Here is a 25,862-nt window from a genome sequence, read left to right as displayed (position 1 = left end):
AATACAATTTCAATCATATTTGAAAAAGATACTCTGTTTAAGAAGATGTTTTATTTTCTTCCGTTTGTCGTCACAACATTTTATTCACATTTGAAAGAATTTGCTTGTTTCAGTTTCAAAGTTCGTTCCATAAACATTTTAAAATCAATTTTCTTTACTCATTATTGATGTTATGGATTCACAAACTGCGGCTTTTTAATGATCTTCGTGCGACCTTCACCTTCCAGGCAGAAAATAATTGGCAAAACTGCATAACTAGCTTAAGAAATTTTACAACTGTCAAACAAACTTACAACTGTTTTTCAGACTTCACCCAACTTCTAAAAAGTAGAGGTAATAATTCGAGGTGTCAAAATATTTAAAACTTTTTTACATTTCCATTTTTTAAAGATTTTATTTGGACAAAACAAGTTAAAAACAAATGTTGTACAACAATTTCTTTAACAATTAAGGGTTTAAGTAATTTTCAGGCACCTGAAAAAATAGTAATAAAATAATTTTTTTGTACAGAAAAAGTTGAAAATTTTTATATTTTAATTTTATTTAAGACAAAAGGTGCAAGGCAAAAGGTGCAAAACTTCAAATGTTTTCTGCTCCAAAAACATTATACCTATGATTTATAAATATAATGCATGTTTTGCTGTATTTTGTATGTTAATTTGTAATAAGCAAAATTTTATATTTTTCTAATTACAAAGAAATAATTAAAAAATGAAAATGAATTCATTACGGCCCTCTAAAGTCAGTTTTTATTCCTGCGATTTTCTAAATTAAGTTAAATTCTGCATTTAATTACGTATTAGAATATAATCTAATAATTTAATGAAAATATAAAAGGTGACATATTGAATAAATATGAATTATATGTTAAATGCGCTAAGTGACAATTTTATGAAATTTGAAATTGAGGAAACAAGTGTTAATAGACATTTTTTAAAATTTTAAATAGTGGGGAAAAACGAGTTAAGTGACATTTTAAGTAAATTTGGACTTAAAATGTCTTAAATTATTTGGACTTAAAATGTTTGGAAAAAGGGAAGTTTGAGTTAAATGTCATTTAAGTAAATTTGGTAAATTCAATATTGTACAGAAGCATTGTGAAACTGTTCATAAAATACATTTCTCTAATTAATATCATTTTGTTAAAAATTTAATAAAATAATTTTTTGTTTTTGAAATTACCTAAAACAAGTTCTATAATCCGGAAAATGTTTTGATTTCAAAATGCTACACAACACCTCAAACTAATCTTTTTTTCGTCAATTAGTATCTTAAAAATTTTAAATTTAATTTGTGTGAATTAATTCAGTTGTTGAATTCATAAAAATGTTAATTGGATAATTTTAAAAAAAACTTTTGGTTGGAAATTTTCGGATTTTGTTTTATTAGTAATAATTTTTATATTACTAAAAAATTTTAACTATAAACATTTTTTAGATATTTTCTTTGGAAACTATTTGGAGTACAATTTATAAATTTTAAATTTTTATAAGGGTTATGAAAAAAATGTAATTTACGTGTATTTTCCCAAACAAAAACTAGCTAAAAAAACTAATAATACTGAAAATTTCTTGTTCTAAAAATTTGCATTTAATATTATAGATAAATGGTTTAATTAAATATAAAAATATTAATTAAATTTTAAAATTTAAAGAGAAATTTCTGAACTTATAATTTTACGTTTTTAGGAAATTTAAACATTATTCATCTTATAATTTCTTAAATTATCGAGCACATTGTAAAAATTTTAAACAAGTTTTGAACATTACCTTCAAACAAATAATGACAGACTTACTTGTCTAGTTATTTTTATTGATGAAAACCGTGCACTTTCATCAAGTCAGTCAGCTAAATTAAACACTTCACTCCCAAAATACAATTATCAACCAATTATTCAATATTTCTCGCCAAACCTAGTCAAAGAATGTTCCAAAGAAACAGATGGTATTGTAGAAAAAGGTAGCCAATTCAAGACAATGTAAATCTGAGGAATCTCAATGCGTTGCCGAATCCATGACTACCGCTTCTAGAGAACACGCGAATCAACGCCAATCCTGTTTCGTGCCCACATTTAACAAAATCTAGATTTATAACCGAATGGGCGAAAGAAAATAATGAAAAAAAACTTTTGTCGACAAAAAAAAAAGAATAAAAAATTTCATGGCGTGCTTTTTATGAAAGGTGGCGGAGGTGGTGTGTTGTTAGGGCTGAAAGGGAAATTGCATCATTTAAAGTTCTTCATGGGTATTCCGGTTTGTGCCTAGAATCGAGGAGGTTAGTCCAAGGTTGCATTTGCAAAAGCGATTTATACCCGTACCATTCTCATTAAAAAGGTGGAGGCCCAGAGCACCAAATGGATAAAAAAAAAATGTTCTTTGGCTAAAACGTCGCCGTTTGTTGCACGTGGATGAAATGAGTTTGCAAACAAGATGGTTTAAATGTCCTTGATTCATGGAAAATATCCGGTCAATTTATTTAAATTGTGTTTATGATCTATAAGTATAGAAATCGTCCCCGAGGTACATTAAAATAACATAGAAAAAGGGAACAAGTTCTGCGCAATGGGCTTGCCATGAAACAAAGCTGATTGCTTTTAGCTAGCGACTGAACTCAAGTATTTTTAAGAATTGTAAATTAATTCTTGTTAGGAAACACCAAAGGAAATTAGATGTTACGGACTGTTATTAAGTTACAAGCTGATTTATAACCTTATTTTTCTGTCTCTTGTCTTAAGGATTGTCAGTAAAATGCCATTTAACTCAATTTCCCCTTTCTCGTAACACTGTGTCACATATTCTGCTATTGATCGAAGTAAACTTTCGATTTAATATTAACACCTGTTTCAAAAAGAAAAAAAAAATTATGACTGTCTTACGTAAAATTACAAAATTAAAAAAAAGCGAGAGATGTTTAGGTTTTATACATCCCTCCCTATCGTCCACATTTATGTTCCCTTTCTCCTCAGACGCATCTTTTTTAATTATTTTAATTTTTCGATGAAATTTTACCTTATTTTATGGTTCTATGGATTTGTTTTAATTTATGGCATCAACAAAAACAGAGAATAATATTCCTAAAATAGTTCGAAACACTTATTTTACAAGAAACCCAGAACATTAAATGATTTCAGTAAAGCATTCCCGCCACAGCCTGAGTGGACCAGGGGGGTCATGGAGGTTAAAGATCCACAATTTCGTGACCAACAGCATAATTGTAACAATGAGGTCAGTAATGTGCCCAGGCCACCTTCACTTCCTAGTTAATAATTTAACAAGATAGCTATTTAAAATGCCCTGCAATCAAAATAGAGTATAATACCACATATGCAGTACATAAGGGAAACAATGAAAACTTAAAACAAAATAGGAACTCCGTTTCCAATTTAATGTATTTCCTCTCTCACCATAACTACTACTTTAAAAGAATACAAATCAACAAAATCTCAATCAAGATTAGGAGAGAACATGAGTCTTTATGTTAGTCTAACAGTAATCATTACAGTAAACAATTATTGCATGTATAGCGCATAAAAAAGTAAAAAAATAATAACGGACTTCCCTGAAGACTTTTGATCTAGTGATCGTATCTTTACGTTATATAACTCAATCTTAATGGTTCAAAGGGGTGACCAGAAATATGCTAATTGACTGAAGCAGGCGATATCTTAAGTTACAAAATCAGACACAAAAACTTACTTTCTCTAAATAATCCTGATTTTAGACGGATTTGGATTACTGACACCCCGAAGTATAAAGGGTAGCCGCAATCTGGGAAATATGCTCATAATATTTTGGTAAGGAGAAAGGTTCAATCTTTGGACCCCTCAATGTTAATTTCATTTTTTGCTTATTTCGCTATATGCTTATCGCTTTGCTTATTTCGAGAAATTTTTAAGAGAATTGAAAACTTTTTGCACACAATTATAAAATTCATTTATCCAACGATTATTCCATGCAAAAAATAACTTTTCGTGAATATTTAATCTTTATTTTATTTAATAATATCTAATTATTTTATAATTTTATTTAATAATTTTTTATTTTTTTATTTTATTTAATAATTTATTATTTTTTATTTTATTTAATAATTTATTATTTTTTTTTATTTAATAATTTATTATTTTTTATTTCATTTAATAATTTTTTATTTTTTATTTTATTTAATAATATTTTACTTAATAATATCCCCACTAAGAGCATAAAACTAGTTGAAAATTTTTTAATTGTTAAGTACCAATAGAATTTTTTACATCATTTCAAAAAAGTTATTTTTACATGGCGAAATACAAATTTTGAGCGATACATGGAATAATATTGGAATAATTCCAGATAAATCGAATTTTAAAAAAGTTGTGTTTTAAAAATTCGATTCTTAGGACCTAGATTGTCTGCACTAATTAATTCGCATATTCCCATAATTGCATTCGCATATTCGCATATTCCCATTAGCGTTGTCAAGCTACCCGTAATACATTTTTGTGTAATTTTTAGGATGAAACTGAAATGTGGTTTCATTTCAGCCAAAGAATCATTCGTAAAAGCAAACCTGTTTTAATAAGTGAGATAATCAGATAAGGGACTTAAATTTAATTTTTCTCAAACAAATTAGTATTCACTTCTACTTAAAGGCAAAATGTTGATGATGTTACCCGCTCTCGCTATTGCAACCAAATGAACCCATATAAAAAACTTGAAGAGTGAATTGTCATGCAACTCAGCACTAAGAGGAAAATACCTATAACTATAATTTTTTATACATATATAAGCACAATACACAAAAAAAAAATAATAATCGTGGTGTTTTTTACCCAAAACGTTTTTACAAAGCGCTTTCTTAAGCAATTTGAAAATATGGCTTATCGTTATTTTGCATCAAGCACTTTAGACAACAGACAGTAACTCTTTTTAAGGAAATAAACAGGTTTAATATATTACACTTATGAAATTGTGTTTATTTTGAAAATAAATAAATATAATTTTCCTATTAAGGACCACACGGACGTATACATCACTGGGAAAAATATTTTTTTTTGCATTTATACAAAACTTGATCTTGCCTAATTCAGGTGTTGTGATTTTAAATTTGAAATAAGTTTGGTACAGACTTTTTAAATGACATTTTAAGCTATATTTGACCAGAAATATACAAGTTTAAAAACGTTAAAAATAACAAGGGGTCGCAAATGGTGCGACAAACTTCTAGGGAAGTTAGGAATAAAATTGGGGATCATCATCAGGAATAAAATTGCGTAAGAACTCATGCCCAGATATATCGTCATACGCCGCTAGTTGCGCTTTCCTTTTAGACCTGTTCAGAAGCACACGTAGAAACAGTTCATAATATGGAAACACTCCAGCTGCCTATGACAATATTTCCGGGTATGGGTTCAGACGCAATATTAATCCTGATGACGTGCGAATTGTCATGCAACCATGCATGTCCTCCAGGAGTTTGTCGCAAAATTTACGCGACCCCCAAACGTTCCTAAACTTTTACGTTTCGGCAAAAAAAATTGATTAAAAATATTATTAAAGAAACCTGTAGCTCGGAGAAAAACCGATTGCAGATTCGAAATCTGCGATACGATAATATTTAAGATCTGAAGAATCGCATTAGACAGATTTTTTTTGTTGTAAAATAAATTTATTTCCATCTTTACTTTTAAGTTTATTTCAAAATCATACTTTATTCTTAATTAAACTATTTGCTTGAACCAAGTATTTCCCAACTAAAAATTTAATTACTTATTAAAAATAGTAATAGATTAAAGATTTAGTGATTTTAGTCGCTGTTATACTTTTGTCTTAAGTCCTCCTCTCAAAACCCCTCGGTATAGGGCATATACCTTTTCCGAAAGAAATTAAATCCTGAGGGTTAATTATGATTTATAATTCCATTCATTAATTGTTTACTTTGACCAAAGATGGTATTTTTGCGTAGGCCGGCATTTGAACTCAATGTTTTTATTCCCCATGGTCACGCCTAGCATTAATGAGTTCCAATCTTAACTGTCGAACACGTTTGAAAGCGTAACTTTTTTTTTCTTTCTTTTAGGGAGAGGCGTTTGAGTAGGTTACACTACCAACAGCTCACGAAATCTGTGTCTCCACAATGTCGTGAGTACTTATTCCGAGAGCGGCAACAGAGATTTGACCACTGGTCATTATGAATGCTAGATGACACGATCAATGACCTAAGATATTTGCATTTCGACGAAATGTACAATTTTACGAGTTCAAAGGAATCACTGTAGATAAAATCTTAATTTGTACAGTAAATTGTGTATATTTTGTATCAATTATCTACACGTAGATAAAAAAAAAACCTCATAATACCTCTTATCAATATGCTACACAATGATGGAAGAAATATACATTAGCTAACTATGTAATTATCATTTTTCTAATTTCAATTTATTACAAAGATGCTTTTAAAATATGATTCTTAATCCAATTTTTGATGGATTTAATGATTTCAATTAAGATGCTGTCCTTTTAATCTTTTATCAGTGTAATTGAAAAACGGAAAAATTAAAACTGAGATGAATGGATCAGGTTTAGGAGGATCTTAAGATTTTAGACATGGAAATGACCGGATCGCCACTAGGCGAGTCAACTAAAAGAATTGCGACTTAAATTAACTAAACAACCGGTAAATTTCCCCATCGCATTTTTTTTTAAAAAATCGTTTAATAATTAAAAGTACATCAATGAGTAAAGACTCTGAAAAACAGAATTTTCATTAAAATGTCCAATGCCCCCATTTAAAATTTTGATCCTTCAGAATCCATTAATTTGCGGAAGGAGTTCTTTAACAAATCAAATGTTTCAAAGTTGTCATGTATACATTAAATGTATCTTGCCTATTCAATTATTTTGAAAAAAAGTTCTTTACAGTCAGTATGTTTAGCTAAATTTTGTCATATATTTATATTTATATTTATTTTTATTGTTGAACTAACTTTTTATAGCCATAGATTATTTTTAACAGGAATTTTTGAAAAAATATAATTTAATCCAAGCAAAAAAAAGTCTGCAAAAAGTGGCTATTGAATGAAAAGGACCTGCCGATATTGATTACAGACTCAGTAGGGTTGAGGAACAATTCGCTACTAAATTATTAGAGTCTGCCTGCCATTGGCTTCTGCTTCTTCTTGGGCACTACAGCCTATGATAGGCCAAGGCCGTCTCAATTAGTTTTGCCATCTTGATCTATTCTGTGCCATAGCCTTCCAATTAGTTATTCCTATTATCTTTAGATCCCTCTCAACTGCGTCCAGAAACCTAGTCGGTGAAAAACCCCTTTTTCTTGTACCTTCTGGTTTAGAAAAAGTTACTTTTACCGGCCATTGGCTACTAACAGAAAATTTAAATTTTCATGTCTATTAGAGTTATGAAAATTAAGAATGAAATCTAATTAGACGGTAAAGCGAAACTCTGTGACGGTTAAAGCCAAGGCCCCCTAATAGCTGTAGAGCTGTGGAAGAATTTTTTTAAATATTTAAGCTGTTTTTACTTATTAATGCACTGGCAATTCTTTTCAGCGAGATAGTATACATAGTTTGAAACAGTAAAATTTATTAAATTTCCGGTTCCTTCTGGGTTGGGTTCAAAATTACAAGGTTACAGAGTTAAACGTCGATTAGTCGTAAACTGAGAATTGGGTTGGCTGTTCAACGTCTCTAAGATAAAAATATTATAATAAGGTAAGATGCATATAAGAGTCAGCAAAGTTATTTTTACGATACTATATAAAGTAAAGAATATATATTTAAGGATACATATGTACAAAATTTCCTAAATTAAATTAGTAAGTCAAAAATACACGTAGTACAGAGAGAAATTTAAGACGAATTAGGCTTAACAGAACCGAAGCAAATAGAAATTATACATGATTGATTTATAAGAATTAAAATGAAAATGTCCGTATTACACAACTTAAAACATACATATTTTAAGGGTTAACTTTAGTTTTAGTAAATGTATAGCAACATTGAAGACAACCACACACTCTTGTATTCAAATGTAAACAATCTAGAGAAGATATCTAAAGTACTCCAACATAAGAGCTTTCAGAAGTGAAAATTTTTAAACGCATGGAGTAATAGTGCGTGAACCTGAAATAAACTTTTCCCATTATAAGAGCTTTAGGTTTATTCACACCCTTTAAATTGTATATAAAAACTTGATTTGGTGCTAACTTGATTTGGTGCTAAAAAATCTTCCTTCATACACTTTTTGGGTTGTTCGAAATCAAATTTGGCGAGATAGGACGTAAGAGATTTTACACTGTAGAAAACGAGTGTAAGGTGTGTTTCAGATAAATAATGTTTCATTTGTTTTCCTTTACTAATAATGAGAAAACATTTGCTGATGTTAAAGAACAAATAATTTTTAAATTAGTATAAAATAGAAAGAAAAAAACTTTATTTATCAATTATGTTAAGTAATGTTATGTGTAATTTTCCATCTTTATAAGTATTTCTAAAAAATTATTTCACAAGGCGTAAAGTACGAGAAATAATTTAAGAGTTATGTTTTGTTTCGTAAACAAGAGAAATGATAATCGGAATGTAAATATTTATTTTACACGAATACCTTAAATATTGTTTTACATATGTTTTTCCGCATTGTCAGACACGAATGACTGAATGACGTTTTGTAGATGATGGAAAAAACGTGTGTAAGGTGTGTTTCAGATAAATAATGTCTCATTTGTCTTCCTTTTCTCATAAAAGTTAAACGTCAGTTATTTTATCCTTCAGTTAAGATGTCGTTTAAATCTTTCATTTGTCAATACTGATAGATAAGGGTTTATTCCAAATAATCTCTTTTAATTAAACATTATCCGTTTAAATCTGTAAACCTTTTACAATATGTCTATTTCTATTTAAATTGTATTTCTTTTCTCAATCCTAAATCCTTCTTAAATCACTAATGATGTGCTGAAATTATGTGTACCTAGGAACTAGAATGTTTGATGTGTTTCGGCAGTGCGCAAAAAAAAGCTAAATACTCTGAATAACTTTTGATCTAAGGATCGGATTTTCACACACTGGGACTCGATCTTAATGGCTGAAGAGGACCACATCAAATATGTTATCTTATTAGCGCAGACGGTATAATAAGTGAACGAAATCGGCGCAAAAACGTATTTTCTTGAATTTTAGAAAAACACGACCATTTCAAAATTCGATTTCTCAGAAACCATTCGACCAATTTGCTCAAATTTTGCCTATTGCCATTTAAAATTGCATTCTTTAAACTGATGTAAAAAATTTTATACCTTACCCATTGAAAAGTTTTCCGACCATTACTATAAAAATAATAAATATTTACTAAAAGTTATATTTTGTATGGAATTAATTATCTTGGGATAAACGAATTTTATAATTGCGTGCAATGATTATTCTATTCGCTTAAAAAGTTCTCGAGATATGGCGAAATACGCAAAAAGTAAAATTTACAATAAGGTATACAAACTTTGATCCGCTCTCCCGCGACCAAACTGAATCCTAAATTTAATTTAACTCTGAGGTTTAAAATTTGAGTCCTAAAACGTGAAAATCCAATGATTAGAAACAAATGTTATTTAGGGTGTCCCGTCAATATTTTTACGTACTACACATTTACGGCTTAATAGTGTTTATTGAATTTTAGTTTACTCTTAAATCTAAATTTGAAGTGAAATCTAAAAATTAATGATTTTATTAGTTTTAACTTGTCAGTTTAAATTAAATTGGCCCTTATGTTTGTTGGGTATTTCAATGTGCTTTCCTAATAGTTATGTTTTTACGGTAAACATTAGATTTGCCACTTTCTATGTGGACTTCTACATAGTATTGGTGCTGTTAATATTTTATTCCATTATTCTTTTTAATGACACTTTTTAACAATTTATTATTTTTTGATCTATTTATTCTGTTTCTATTTATGAACTCCAATTTTAAAAATTTATTTTTCTAATATGTAATAGTAACAAGGTTCGCAATTAACAGTGGTTCGTTGGTTCGAGACCACCAATATTTGACTCGGACCGCTTAACTCAGTAAATTGATAATTAGGTCTCTCTCGGACCAGAAATTGATGTAAAAAAGTGGTATGATTTTTTTTTTCAGTTTTAGCTTCGTCACACACAAAAGCATCTATCATCATAATTGTAAACAATACACATTGTTCGTAGTTTCCTTTGCAATTTTATTTTCGCAACCGGCGTTGAACAGCTGATCCAGTTCTGAGTTTACAACAATTGATGTACAACTCCGTAGCCTTGTAATTTCGAACCTTACCCAGACGACAAGGGAACTCCTGGATTAAACATTGGGACAAGCTAGCCTTTGTGAGAGACTTTTTAATGGAACTAACCCACATTTACGTACATGGAGCGGAAGACCACGAAAAACTCCCACCGTTAACCCGACGGTAAGGGGATTCTAACCCATGATCCGTCTATAACTGAGGATATTTTACGTCAGCATTTTTTTTAAATATTGTTATGTTTTCAATTTTGTTTTATTATTTTTGTCTACTACTAATTTTATATTTATATTCGTAACTTCATTTTTGTAACTTTTATAACTCATTTTGTAATGCATAATGTAAGAATAAATTGATATTAATTTTCCACCCTGTTTTTCAACACACCGGTTTAAAAAATTAATGAAAAGAGTCAATGCTGTGATGTAGTTATTTTCCCGTTAAGAAAAATCATGATTTCATACCAACGTTAGCATTTCTGTACTCTGCTTTTTTTTTGCCCATCGCAAGAAATATTGTTTGATTAAATAAGTAAAATATTAAATTGGTAGTAGTCGTTGCATATGGGATCGAAATTAAATTAAAAATCATATTATAATTCCAATTACATTTATCATAATATTTAAATAACTTTTATTTATATATAATGAAAGTGTTTCTTAAAGATTAACTTTCACAAAAAATTTTGACAAGCGGTGAAGATAAAAAAAATTTTTTTTATTACTTTAACTAAATTGTCATAATATTAAATTACAAGTCTCAAAAAATATTTTTTATTTAGAAACCGTAACATAAAATAATTAAAAATAATGTTCTATACGAAACAGGAAAAATGAACTTACAATGTCAATCATTTGTTTTGCCAGTATTATATCTAACTTTAAATAAATGTTCACATAAATTGCCTAAAATTTTTTTATTCATTGTGAATATATTGATTTTGCTATATATTGATAAAATGATTAATAAAATATTATGGTTGGTAAAATATTATGAAAAATATTATGATTGATATTGCTGTCATTATTTTTATGTACAACTCTTCAAAATTCTTATTGTTACATTGAGACAGAAAAATAAAGAAAATTAAAAAATAATATCCCATAAAAAACTCGAAATAACAATAAAATTTTTTCCGTTTCACACACTGTAAAAATCCCGGACCAAATTGCGGAACAAAGTACCTCACTTTGGGTGCATCATACGTCAAATCTGTTTTACTGTAAAATCCATTTTGACCATAAAATAATATACCGTAAATTTTTCTGTAATATATATTTAATTAGAGTGATTCAGTGATGTTAAGCTAATTATTGCTATAAAAATTGCGGTAGATCAGATTCTTTGTTCCGTAACATGTTCCAGTAAAAGTGGAGTTTACGGTAAAAAGTACCAACACTCTGAGTGCCGGCACTTTAACAAAAATCGGAATTTTGATCCGAAATTGTTCAGAGTGCATTAAGTAGAAAAGTAGTAAATCTTGAAATGAATCTTCAAATGAAATTAAGTGAAATGAAATCTCAAGCGATAAATGTAAGAACATTTTTAACATTGTTATTTCTCTAATAATATTAGTTTACAGCAATCTAAAACTATTCTCATTACATTAAAATCGTAAAAAAATTAGACATTTTATGAGAAACAGAAAAAAGGAACTTAAAGATGAATAATAAATTTTCCTGACAATATGAATGATGAACGTTCACTTAAATTCTATTTTTTTATATTGTCAATCGGTATTAAAATTAATAACTTTGATATTATTAAAATAATATTAGTTTACTTCTCTCTGTATTATTCTCATTATATAAAAGCCGCAAATGGAAAACCAAATATATATATATATATATTAAATAAGAACTTGGAAAAAGGAACTTACAATATGAATGAAAAGTTTTGCCAAGTTTACACCCAACAGAAAAGTAGCAAATCTTCTTCGAACAAAGCCAATTCACACCACTGATGTTTTTTTTTCTTAACCTAGTAAATGCTTTCATTTAATGGCGCAACTTTTTGTCGCCAGAAAAGGATTCAACTTTCTCAACTAAACGAGGTTCTCTTTCTCTTACGATAGATCATTTAATCTACGATCTAACGGGAAAAACTCGTTTAAACGTTATATTCGTTGATGAAATAATTGTTCTCGTTTACCCCGTTTTCACTTTCCAGACGCTCTTAGAAATTAGTATTCCATCCGTATTTATTTCCTGTGGCAACGATTTCTTAAATTAGAACACATGTTTTATCGAATTAAATATATTTATAAACAAAAGCCCTCAAATGTATATTTATAATAGAGAATATAAATGGATAGAGCAAAACATGCTCTATCTACCCATTATAGATGAATTAGGTGGGCGTTTATAGCACTGTAAGTAAATTTTTTTAAAGTGTACATTGTAAAAATCGTTCCTGCTCAATTAAGCCTATTTCGAATTCGTCTTAATATTCTCTTTCTGCTACGCGTATGTTCTATTCACAAACTCATTTTATTTTAAGAATTAGTGCATGTAAGCAACCTAAATTACTGATTCTTATTTTATGTCTCTGTTATTTTACTGATTCTTACTGAGTTTTACTTCATAATGTCTCGTGAAAATAACCTTACTGATTCTTATGTTAATCATATCTTAGAGTAATTATAAATTTTAGTGCTACTAAATAACAATAACTTTACACCAAATAGTGTGAAAGAAGATTCTAGGCGTTTCACAGCACCATGAACTATCCTTTGGTTTTTGCGTAGTAGAATATCTAGTGAAATACCACTTTGGTGTAAAATAGTTGCCACCATTTTTGGTGTTCTGATGCACGAAAATTATTTACATTGTAGAAAATTTCAGCTGGATACTCTTCAAGAAACACATGGCATATAACAAAAAAATATACTTATTTTTATGCGGGTAATAAAAACAAATTTCTCAAAAAATTGGCTTAAGGTCGAAGTATAATACTAATATCTCGAACCATTATATAGTTCAAATTATTTCAACATTAGTAAGGTGTAAAATCAAACCAAATTTCCATTCTGCAATCAATTTAATGAAGAAAATAAATTACCAATTAATATGGTTCAACTTCGCATTAGGTTAAGGTTGCAGTGAGTTAAAACAATATTATGGGTTCAACACACTCTAATTTTTTACAGTGCATTTTAGAAAACAAAAAATAACGGCTGCGAACATTTTTTTAAAGAAAAAATTTCCTTTCTAGTAATTTAATAATCTTTCCTTTCTAATTTTTACAATAATTAATTTTCCTTTTTTTTATTTATTTTACTAATATTTTAAACCATTGTTAAAATAAGCATTGTAGAATAACAAGGAATGGTAATTAATTGCAGTATAAGTTGGAAGCAATAATTTTTTTAAAATTTTAACCAGAATCTTATGACAACATTCTATACCTTTAAAAAAGATGTATTTAGATACGTAGTTTCCTTACAGTTGCAAATATTTTTAGTCACATTTTTTTTCGTCCAAAGTCTCAAAAATGTAATAAAATTCAATACGTATGGAGAAATCAATTTCCTTAAATTATAGTTCACATTTTCTTTTGTTTTTTATTTTTTATTACATTCTAAATCTTAAGAAAGTTATATATTTGTGTATGGGGCATGTACGGGTGATACACCTGCAATTATAGTAATCATCTTGTTTTTCATAATATGCCAACAATTTAGTAATTTACAAAGCACTTAACTGCGCAATTGTTAATCTGAAATCACAATAACAAAAATACAAAAGTAAACTGAAGAAAAATAATTTAATTTTTTAAGGAAAGTGTTAAAAATACACATTATTTCAAGTCTTTAAGTTGAATTTAAAAAATAAATATTCAGTAATGGTTAATAACAAAATATTTTATTAGTTATCTACATACTTAATTAAGCGCTTAAAGTATTATTTATTCCAACTAATTACTGCTTAGGTCGAAAAATGTGAATCCTTTTTGTAGTTATAAGTTTTTATTTTGGGTTTTCCTGCCTAATTTAGAACTATAATGTTGGGAAAAACAGCACGAACATGATAAATCTATTTTTAATTTCAAGGACAAAATGGTTTAGTTTTTTTTTTCAACTTTCTTCCCCCCCCCTAAGACTGCATAAATATGTTTTAGAAATAAATCTCAATTACGTTTATCTTCCATCACTAATTAGAGTCGTAAATGTTTTTGAATTACCACTGGTATTTGCCTAGGGGTAGTTCAAGATCAAATGAAATATCTCATCAAGCGAAGATTTTAAAAAGATATTTATCAGAAAATGTCAGCTTAGCATTTCTAATTTAAATATGAATAATAAATACATAAAATCAGTGTAGTGAATAAAGATAAGTGCTAAATTTGATTCCACAATTTACGGAATATTTGAAAAAGAAAAATTACAAAAAATGCAAGAATTCCCAAAAAGATCATTATTAAGTTAATGGATGATAACAGGATGATATTATTGCTAAGAGGTCATAAGACATTTATTTAAATCCCATCGATTTTAAAGGTAAATATACAGAATAAGATTAAAGTGTAGTTTGCACCTGTGACTGAAAGATGAATTGAACACGAGATAAATGGGATAAAAGTTGCACTTCAAATTATAAGCACAATTTTAATACGTTTTAATTTTTGAACAGTACCTTATTGTATTATCAGATATATTTTACTAGAGATTTAAAACGCTATTCACGTGACTTCATGCAACACTTCCTAGATGAAAGAAGGTCTCAACACTGATCAATTTAGTAGTTCGAAGTGACGAACATAAACTGCGCAGTGGTTGAAATAAGAAAGAAGTCACTACATTCGGGCCACTAAGCTGCGCAAGATGTCATTACTTTTGGACTACTAAAGGACCAAATTTCTTGATTATGGTAACCCGTGATGAGGCATTCTCTTTTCTAGAAGGTATTGCTTCATGCCTATATTTTCTGACTATTGTCGTTTTCAAAAGTAAATTTTTAAACATATGCTTTTATTCAAGTGAAAGCATGTTATCCATTATGTGCAATATTTTGCACTATCTAGTATGTTAAAAATTTTAGTGTATATCAGCGCCACAAAAATGATGGCAACTATTTTACACCGAAACGGTCAAGTGAAACGTCATGTTTCACCACACAAACGTTCTTATACACTACTTGTAGTAAAATAGCAGCCATCATTTTTGTTATTCTGTTACATTAAAATTTATAATTTCAGTGAGATAAGATAAAGGCATAAGGGTCAGTAAAGTTACTGGAAGCTTCTTTTATATTTTATTTTTAGATTAAAATATAAAGTAAGAATTATCGATTTAGAATGCATAAGTCCACGAATTCTCAGAATAAAATTAGTAAATGAAACATACGCGACGTAGCACAGAGAAGAATATTAAGATAGATTCGAACTAGGCTTAACATAACGGAAGCGGATTGAAATTACACATCATAAAATTATTTAAACCAGTTCTAAGAGATTTTAAAATTAAAATATAATTATCCTTATTAAGCAACTACAATCGCACTTATACGAGAATGTTTAACGGCGAATTCTTGTCTGAATAAAAACGTTGAGAGCAAAAACAAACCTATCACCTGAGCGTACCAGAACGTAAATTAACTACTGACGATATTACTCAGCGGTTTTTGTATTTTTGATGTCAACATTGATGTTTTCGGAAGTGATAACATATCTCGCATGGTGTGAAAGCGTGAGAGTTTGGCGGGTTCACTTTTAAGTGTTTAGATTTGAATGGCATGCCTGAAATCGTTAATGAACGCTCGATTTGGTGTTCACCCGGAATAAAGTGTTCCTTAACAAAATTGTTTGGGTAGTTCATCATACTCGAAGGGATATTACACCACGGTTTTTGCATTGTTTAAAGCTTTAATACTCAAATTTTAGAATATTCAATGTATAGTTTGTTCCTAAAATGTGTTACAAAATAGCTTATGAGGCTAATCTTTCGAAAATTATCGACTAGTTTTAAAAATCAAGTAAAGAAAAACCGAAAGAGATTGGGAAGCATGAACTATTGCGTTCTGTATAAGAAACTAGTAGTTTATCATGACTAAGTTTCGAAATTGGTGAAAAACCTTGCCTACAGGTTGCGCTTCTGACTGAAAACTATGAAACAATGTTTCGTGCTGCGTGCTAGAGTATCATAAGCAAAATGATTACAATAATGACTGCTAATTGTGTCTTTTAGACTACAGCAAGTTGTTGCTTCAAATTTTGAAAATACTGAATTCTAATTTTTCTCATTTAGTAACATATTTTTCCTTCTATAAATTAGTTATCAAATCACCTTTTCACCATTTAATTATCGCTAGAAATTTATTAGGATGTATGCGAATTAATTGGTTAGCTCCTTTAAACCCAATTCACCTTTCAAAATTACCTTTGTTTAGTTATATTTTAAAATAGTTATACCTATTGTGATAAAATTTGTTTATTAAGTTCTCATCCATAAATATGTCCTCTAAATCATATGTCATAATTCATGTAATCATATTTTCTTTAACTTCCTACTATATAGCGAACGTTCATTTGAGAACAATATACATTTAGTCAGACAATTGAAATCTTTGAAAATATTAACTGAACTCTATCTTGATTACATTTTACTCGCAATTTTAGTCTCAATATTTTCATAATTGTGAAATAAAAATGTTTGTACCAAAAAAGAAAAATATTTTCATAACATACCGATTCTATGAAGTAATTTTCATACTTGAATTTTATCAACAAGACAGATAAATTGCTTATCTTGAAATTTATAAATTTTCCTGTTACTTTCAATCTTTTAATTAAAAAAAATTCAATATATCATCACTACTTTGCTTTACCATCATTTGGTGTGTAACTCAGCAAAACTATTGTATACCGGATGTGTTTGGTACATAGTTATGTGTATTTAATAAAAAAAACAACAACCTGGAATGATTAGATTCTTTTCATTAGATAAAAGGAATTTTGTAAAATGGAGAAGAATATACACTTTTAGGACATAACATTCAACACTATTAGTAATATAATTCAACACTATTACAATTTCAACACTTTTAATAACGCAAATAAGCGCTTTAAGCAAAAAATTTTTTTTTCTTGGTGAAATATATGTTTCTTTTTATAGTATTATATTTTATAAACGGTGTTGAGCAGAAAAACTATTTCTGAGTACGACTGTCACTGTTCAACTCTGCAGCCTTGCAATTTTGAGCTCACCCCAGATGACAAGAGAACTCCTGAATTAAGCATTAGGATAAACTAGGCTTCATGGAGGATGAATTGATGGAACTAGCCCGGAATACATAGTACCACGGAACGAAGAAAAACACGAAAACCTCCCGTGTTAGCCCGGCGGCAAAGAGGTTTTAACCTCTGATCTGCTTACCCCTGAAGATTTCTTATTTAACCACTGTTGTCGACGCGACCTGGGAAAAGAATTCGTATTAACCAGCCAACGCTGGGTTTCAAATATGGGACAACACATTAAGAGTCGAGCGCTCTATCCCCTGAGCCACCGCATAATAAAGGCCTAGCTTATTTATTTATTTATTTTTTAATTTTTTTGCTTTACATTAAAAGAAGACGAAACCCAAATTTCTAATATAAACCTTCAATAAAAATAGACCTCTTCCTTTTACGCAAATTCCTCAATATAATTTTTGTTCCGGTATGCAAAATTTGTTGAAATGTTCCTCTTCATAGCATTCCCTATATTAAATAATAGTTCCTCTACCTACATTGATCCCATAAATGACGCAATATTTCGCCTATGGTTACTGCCATTCATCTTAAATGAATAAATAAAAAGTAATGAAAACATTCGAAAAAGGAAATTATGTGATAGATCTCGCCAAATACAATTATCCTCGTAATTGCAGTCATTTGACTTCCATCAAGGTGAGAAGTTAAAAAAAGGGCCTGTCATTACGACTGATAAGAACAAAATGAATCATAATTGTGCCGAACATTCAGAATACTTCTACCCGGTCATTAGAATAAATGTAATAATTAGGTTAACGTCGCAAGCAAGTCTTTCTCTACTTATTACTTAATATAGTCTTAAAAATGTATCCTCTTTTTGGTTGTTAAAAAGTTGACAATATTTATTTATTTTATGAGCTGTTTTTCCATATAGTGAACTAACGCAATATGTTATAAAAAATACACATTTTTTTAAAAATACGTATTTTATTTTAGGGAAAAGCATGCTTGCAAGCATGTGTTTTTTTTTTAAATATTTTATTTTACTACAGCCGAGCTATATAGTAGACAGTTGGCCCATGGTTCTGCCCGAAAGGAATTAATGATAAGGACATATTCGCAATTGCGTTACATAAAGACTAAAACCATAAATTTCTACCTCGGTTTGCCCGACTTCAATGAACCACTGGAGGCATTTAATATCAGTACTATTGATTCAGTTGCCCTAGAAAACTACATGAACGAATCAATGATTGCGAATTTACTTGTATAATAAAAAAGGAAAACAACAATTACTTATGATTATGGTGTTTATAAGAAAACGACTCTGGCCCACGAAGACTCTAATAAAAGTGTTTTTTTAATATCTTAAGAAAAGGGTAATATTTTTATTAATGTAAAACAGGCATAAAAAGAAAAGTTCCAACAGCATGAAGATTCATGCAATATTGAGAAGATCACAAATATCTTTAATTAAATTTGAGATGAAAATAATATATATATATATATATATATATATATAGATTTNTATATATATATATATATTTTTTACTAAAAATTTTGTCTAACTTTTCAAATTGATTAAAATCTTTTATATTGTTATCATTATCATAGCAACTTATGCAAGGAAAGAAACACATATAAAAGACTAATTATGATTTCTTATTACACGATTCCATATTCTATTTTATGTCGTTGAACAGCCGACCCAATTTTGGGTTTACGACTCCCAATGTTCAACTCTGCAGCGTTGTAATTTTGAAACCAATCCAGAAGACAAGGGAACTCCAGGATCAAGCATTGGGAGAAATTTTTAATGGAACAAACCCGCCTTTGAGTTATATGGAGAGAAAAACCACAAGAACTCCCATGGTTAGCCTGACGGCAAGAGGACTCTAACCCATGATCCGTCTACCACTATACTGTTTCATCGGGTGCTCGACAAAAACTGAATATTTCACCTGGCACGTTCCGAGTACCCGGCAAAAATTTTATTTATTACCTAACCGGTACCGGGTACCTGGTATTAGACTTATTAGCTTGCAGGGTATTAAACAATTTATGCAAAACAATCTAAAAATCGTATATTTTTCAATCAAACAAATATTTTATAGGTATATTAATAGATATAGTTTTACGGAAATTTATTGTGCGCCATGTTAGGATGTGCACTGAAACAGCTCAACAAGCATGTTGCCATATTCACATACTAAACATTAAATGACTATTGTCTTTTTCTGACTTATAGAGATACTATAAATATATATTAACCTTACCTCATACGGTCGTTTCATTTCTTCTAAACTATTCTGTGTGGTATTTTTCACAGCGATCTTCCTAATGCTTAGAAAAGAATGATAATAAGAAAATTGCAGACACAGCTCTTTCAAAAGATTGCTTGTGGACGAAATACATTTTTCATTAGGTGATAAATTTAAATTGTTTAAGTAAAACAATTTTCATTTTTATTTCAATCATCAAGTTTTCGTCATCGCATCCTTTCAATTCTTGAACTTTTAGTAAGGTCACAGTTAAGATGATGCTACGTGATAAAATTCTGACCATATTTAGTAAATGAGCTAACTAAAATGATAATTCAGTCAGTCCTGTTTTTTTCTTCATATTTTACAAATGACTCAAAGTTTTAAGCATAGATAAGATTATTTTGAAAATAAAACTACGTAAAACAAAGTTTAGCGGAATGCTAAGAAAAAATATAATGTATGATGGAGTTTTGAGAAGAAAGAATAATGCTGTTGTAGTTAAAATATAATATGCGTATAACATTTATATTCTAAGAAAAGAAATAGCGTGTTTCCAGGGGGTGATGCAACGGGATTTTTCTGTGCTGAAACAGGTAGGGGAACTTCTTTTTCCATCCCAAAACCCATGAGAATATCTCTTTATTTATATGTTGTTATAGTACATATTGTTAAAATAACATTATTTATATCATTCTTGATCTCGTAATTTAGTTCAGTACAATGGGACGTTTAATTTTCTTAATGAAGTTTTTCATTTTCTTTGAATTATTGTTTTTTAGTTTTAATAAGACAAATACTTTCTTTCTTCCCCAACAATCTTAATAGCTTCTTTCTGTTTTCGGCAACATTTAATTCTGATAACTAAAATATATTTTTTCTCATTATTATTTGTAATGTAACTAAGGTTTTCATTATTATCATAACAGAATTAAACTAACTGTGAAATAGTACCGTAGCGTAACCAGAAAAATAAACAGCCAAAAAATAAATGAAATTTATCATTTACAGATCTGTTAAAGCTATTACAAAAGCATAAATTTCATTATAAAGTCACAAACGGTCAAATTAGTCACAGTCACAGACGTGACCGTTTTGAATTGTCTCAAAGAGGCCATAATGTGACTTTGATATTACTGTGTCATCAGGGCCGTCTTTATACTATTTGAGGCCCTGGGCACATTAGGATCATGGGGCCCCTATGACCTTGAGAAAACACTATTTAGTTACAATAGATAAAGAAAGACAAACAAGGTTCTAAATTTATTTTTATTTAGTTACTAGCTATAAAAAAATAGGAAATATAAAAAATAATCTACAAAAGTAACTCGCTTAACTTAAAATCCTTAGATTAATTCTATGTTGATTGCAAAGGTACCCTTCTAGATTTAAGATGAGCAAAATCGTTAATCACTTCTTCAAAATCTATGGTATTGAGAATATCACATTCTATGGACATCAGCGACAAACTATTTAATCTCTCTTGAAGCATTGTACTTCTTAATTCATTTTTTATTCGTTTCAATTTGGAGAAGGAGCGTTCTCCGCTGCAGTTAGTTACCATCATGCTTAAAAATATTCTCAATGCAATTTCTACGTTAGGAAATGTGTCTTCAATTTTGTTTTGCTTTAATAGATTATATACTTCCTGTACACTGTTAGATGCTTCATTTTCACTCTGAACATTTATTAAGTATTCTTTTAAATGTTGACATTCTATTTCTAACTCTTTTTCATTTACATCTTCGTGATAGATTTGAGAAAATTCTTTGCATCCTTGTCGTATCTCTTCGGANTAGAACGAAAGTTATTCAGGGTGATTCGTTTTTTTTTTTGCGGACTGTACATGTTACTGCCATCTACCGGCAACTGCTTAAATTAAAACTTGAATACTTCAGATGTTCTTTTTTGCCATGTTCGTCTTCGTTTTTTTACTATAACGCTTCGAAACCCCGGAGGGAATTATGAATAACCCTGTACTTAACTGTGACTAAAGTCACTTGGAAAATTTGTTACCAATTTGATTCCTTGAAAGTCACATGTAAACCATTTCATTACTTGTCTTATTAAAGTAACAGGAGTATTTTTTGCTACTTATCTCAGTTTGGTTCTCATATTTACTTTTTATCGAATTTGTTTCACTGAAATCACGTGTATAATTTTATGCGACTTGTTATACCCTTGTAATAGATGTATATGCTTATAATTTCTTTAAGATTCATGCTAAAAATTTTAAGTTTTACATAACTTTTATATCCACTAACAGTCCTGATATGATTTAATGAATCCTGATGAGAAAAATAAAACAATTTTTGTGAGAATAATTTAATAAACTATACATTTTTGTAATCGTTTTATAATCTTTTAATTTTAAATAAAATGCTTTATTCTATTTTGCGTATATTTGGACTAATATTGGTTATGTTTGCACCACACAGTTTTTTTCGGTAAAAAATGTCGATAAATTTTCAAAAGAATATTTTGCATTTTGCAATAGAGTATACAATGTATTCAGATACTATTAGATTTGATAAATTATACGAGTTTTAATTGCATATAATAATTTGTGTAAAATTACAAATTTAATTTCACAATTTGGAAAAATGAGAACAGAGATAGTCAATACGATAGAATAAAATTACTAACAAAAGAAATATCTAATTGATATTTCATAGAAAAAGCAAACGATTTTAAAACAAGACGAGGGTCATAGTTTTTTCAAATATTTTTTTATTGTATTCGTGACGATTGACTGAATCAAAAATTGGCTTAATGCAGCTGTTAGTTCTATCACGTGATTGAACATAGCCATTCGAAAAAGTAATTTTATTAGATAAAAATTCTTTAATTTTTGTTGAGAGTGATCTTTATGTTAAACACCTGGGCTCTATGTTTTCTACCAGCTATTAAATGTTTTTAGTTATAGTTTAGTTATTGTTTTGTTCATTGCATAAATATTAATTATTGGTAGAAAGAGCGATGCCACACAAAGCTTTAAAAATGGTGATTTTGATAGCTAAAAATGAATTTAGCCAATTACGTTTGATTCTGAATGAATTGTTTATGTTCGATGACACAAGAAAGAAGTTTATGACATATAAAAGGAGTGATTCCTTATTTTGTTTTTCTTGGTGTTATTTTGTTTGATTGAAGATTCGGCTTTCGATTTTTTATAAGTTGAAATTATTTCATTGTTGAAAGGTTCTTTCGTCTTTAAATACTTTTTGAGTGTTTCGTTTTTGAATGGTTCGTTCTTCAATTCTTTTTTATTTATGGTTGCTATGTCTATTTTATTTCAGAGTGAATAATTTTTTTAAATTTTTTTCCCTTCATTTTAATAATAATGCAACCTTAGCAACAAATTTAACAAGTGCTGTTATAAATATGGTTTTTATTTTCTAATTTATATCGAATAATTTGGATATTACGAAATACCCAGTGCAATATTTTATAATACTCACATAAAAAGTTAAATAATTGTGATTATTAAAATTAATTTCTACTACAGTTAGTTTTTTTTTTATACATAATTTCATATTTCTTAAAAAAATGTTATTAATTAATATTTACTGATAGTATTATTTACCAATGTTAATATATACTATTAATTAATACTTACTATTTAATCACACAATATATTCTCAATTTTAAAATAATATAAGATGGTAATAATAAAATACATATTTTTAAATCCTACAATTTAATTGTAATTATTTATGCAGTTTAACAAAAATCAGTATGAACCAAAAACAAGAAATTTAAATAAAAATGCGGTAACATTTTAGAAATAAAAAGGTGTCGTTTAGGTATGTAGGTATGTAATGTAATATAACCCGTTAACGCAGATGAAACACCGGTGTTCCTTTTATATATCTTTTTCTGTGCTCTAATTACAATAATATATTCTGGTATTTTTTAAATGTAAAAAAAGTCGAATAGTTATTAATTTTTTTTTTAAATTATCGGAATTATATTTGTAATAGAATATAAAGCCTAAAAAAATAGTTTAAAATTTATTTTCCTCATTCAAATTCAAAAATTTATTAATAATTGATTTTGAAATTTGAATGATGAATAACTGCTTTTTTTTTTAGATCTTAATAACAAGAAATAAATGCAAATTGGTAAAATTATTACTTGGAAGTGAGCCGTAGTGTTAAGAAATTTTATTTTTAACATAGAAAAAGACTTCGGCATTTCATGCTATACTTCATAACCATAAATTATAAAAATTCTAAATATAATATGTTTCACCTATTTTGACTAAATTTAATACAAAATTTAATACAAAATATTAAAAAAAGTTTGAAAAAAATATTTAATAAAAACTCTGTGCCAAAGGGATAAAGAATAGGTAGAAAAATATTCAGCTAAATAAATATATTATTATTAATTATTATTGTATTTTCTGGTTTAGAAGTTGATAAACTTGGCTCCTATTTATACACTTTTTGAAAATCTAATCATTTATAATAATTTAAATCTGATATCAGTTGCTGATTTCAATTCTGAATCACTGTTATAAAATTTATTAACAAAAGCTATCGATGAGAAGATCTCCGCAAAATGTAAAATAGTGTTGCCATCTATTAAGATTTAATTGAACTAAAATCTGACTGTTTCAAATGTAGTTCTGATCTATTCAACTGATTTATCACAAATTTAACATTTATAATTATTTCATTTTATGCTATTCTTTTTCTGTGTAATGTTTTTTAAAAAAAAACATGTATGTGAAATTCACAAGATTAAGAGTACTTCTTTAAGGAAGTAAATGTGTCACCGCTAAAGTTCGAAAGCCGTTAATGTGCACATTACCCATAGGTAATATGTTACTCATAGGATGGGCTATAGAAAATCTGCAAATTAACTGGTTTGCTTAGTTAAAGTGCGAAATCTAGAGCTTCCACATTTTATCCAGACAATGTGTTTCTTAACGGTTTCCGTATTTTGTATGTTCAAAATTTTGTTTCTAACATTTCTTTGTAATGACGTTCTCGATAAAATGTCATTAATTTAATTTTCAATTAATTTTAATAATATTTTAAACCATTTGTTTCTTTGCATTACAGCTATTGAATTAATTCATGACTGGATTCTATCAATTAATTTGTTGATTGTTTGGTCTTATTAACTTGATTCTTTAGACATTAATGCGTACAAAGAAACGTTGTTGCTTTTGAGGCAAGACCATAACTTCACATTAACGAGTACATACTATGTGATGTGCAAATTACATAGGTAATTTGAGAAACAGTACACTTTTTTACACTTAATACACTTTTTTTGATTTGCAGAATTACTGATTTCTGCGCATTAGAAGTATCATGTGGACCATGAAAAATTACGCTACTATTCGCAGTTGTCCAAAGCGCAATTTTTCAGTTCTAAAAAAGCTGTTCCTTTTGCTCCTGAAAAATTTTAATAAAACATTGCATGAAAGTTTTGTTAATCTACTTGTTTTTAGTGGTTAAGAATGCATATTAAATGCGTATAATTGGTAAGGACTTCCTTTATAAGTTTTAATTATTATAATTTTTTATGACGGAAATTTCGAAACTTATTTTTTAAAAAAATTATTGAAAAAAAAAATTTATCATATTTTATTTTCAATTTAAAACGAGAATAATTTTAATAATAGAAATTTTTTAATGCTAAATAAATTTCATTTATGGAAAATTAACAAAAGAGAAAAGCTATTATTGTATAGAAACAAGAACTTACCAAGCTTTAAACTTCTGTCATTTTTTTCCCCCAAATAATTTTATTGAAAAAATTACAAAATAATATATTTTTTATTAATAAAAATTGGATTTTGGAAAGGTCCGGCATTCTGTGGGATTCATTGTTTGTAATTTTTATATGAATCATTGTACTGTTATTATTATTGTTTAGAATTTTAGACGCAAGAACCGAGATCTGCTACACCACGCCCTGCACCTGGTAAATACGAAAAACATTAAATAAATTTTTAGGAGTACTCTATTTTTAAGATTTCTCCGACTCCAATACTCAGTTTTATTAGTTAAAATATAAAATACATAGTTGGATGTCAAGTTTCACGTTACTGATTATTAGAACGTCATATTACCACAATGACAAATCATAAAATGAGATGTTGAGCAGGGGCGGATCCAGAAATTTTTCCTGGGGGGGG

The 25,862-nt window shown here is 28.6% G+C and overlaps 3 protein-coding genes across 6 annotated transcripts in view; 2 read left to right on the top strand and 1 right to left on the bottom strand.

The window, feature by feature from the left end:
* The window catches only part of LOC139426007 (uncharacterized), a 491,229-nt gene that overhangs the window by 218,144 nt on the left and 247,223 nt on the right, over window positions 1–25,862 (top strand). The window lies entirely within an intron of this gene.
* Window positions 1–25,862, bottom strand: part of LOC107438339 (SAXO downstream of blistered) — a 96,260-nt gene that overhangs the window by 68,879 nt on the left and 1,519 nt on the right. The window contains exon 1 of one of the 4 annotated variants that reach the window (XM_043047999.2): window positions 19,721–19,889. The exons of 1 other annotated variant lie outside the window; for it this stretch is intronic. The gene's annotated coding sequence lies outside the window, so the exon portion shown is untranslated. Of the gene's footprint in view, window positions 1–1,795; window positions 2,218–12,135; window positions 12,273–19,720; window positions 19,890–25,862 lie in introns of those variants that run through there. 2 more of the 4 variants (XM_043047997.2, XM_043047996.2) reach the window with 2 other exon arrangements.
* LOC107445310 (peptidylglycine alpha-hydroxylating monooxygenase) overlaps window positions 20,047–25,862 on the top strand; it is a 53,604-nt gene continuing 47,788 nt past the window's right edge. Inside the window, exon 1 of the mRNA XM_016059674.4 lies at window positions 20,047–20,301. The gene's annotated coding sequence lies outside the window, so the exon portion shown is untranslated. The remainder of the gene's footprint in view (window positions 20,302–25,862) is intronic.

This window comes from Parasteatoda tepidariorum, chromosome 7 (genome assembly GCF_043381705.1).
Source record: "Parasteatoda tepidariorum isolate YZ-2023 chromosome 7, CAS_Ptep_4.0, whole genome shotgun sequence".
Lineage (NCBI taxonomy): Eukaryota > Metazoa > Arthropoda > Arachnida > Araneae > Theridiidae > Parasteatoda > Parasteatoda tepidariorum.
This window is presented reverse-complemented; position numbering and strand designations above follow the sequence as displayed.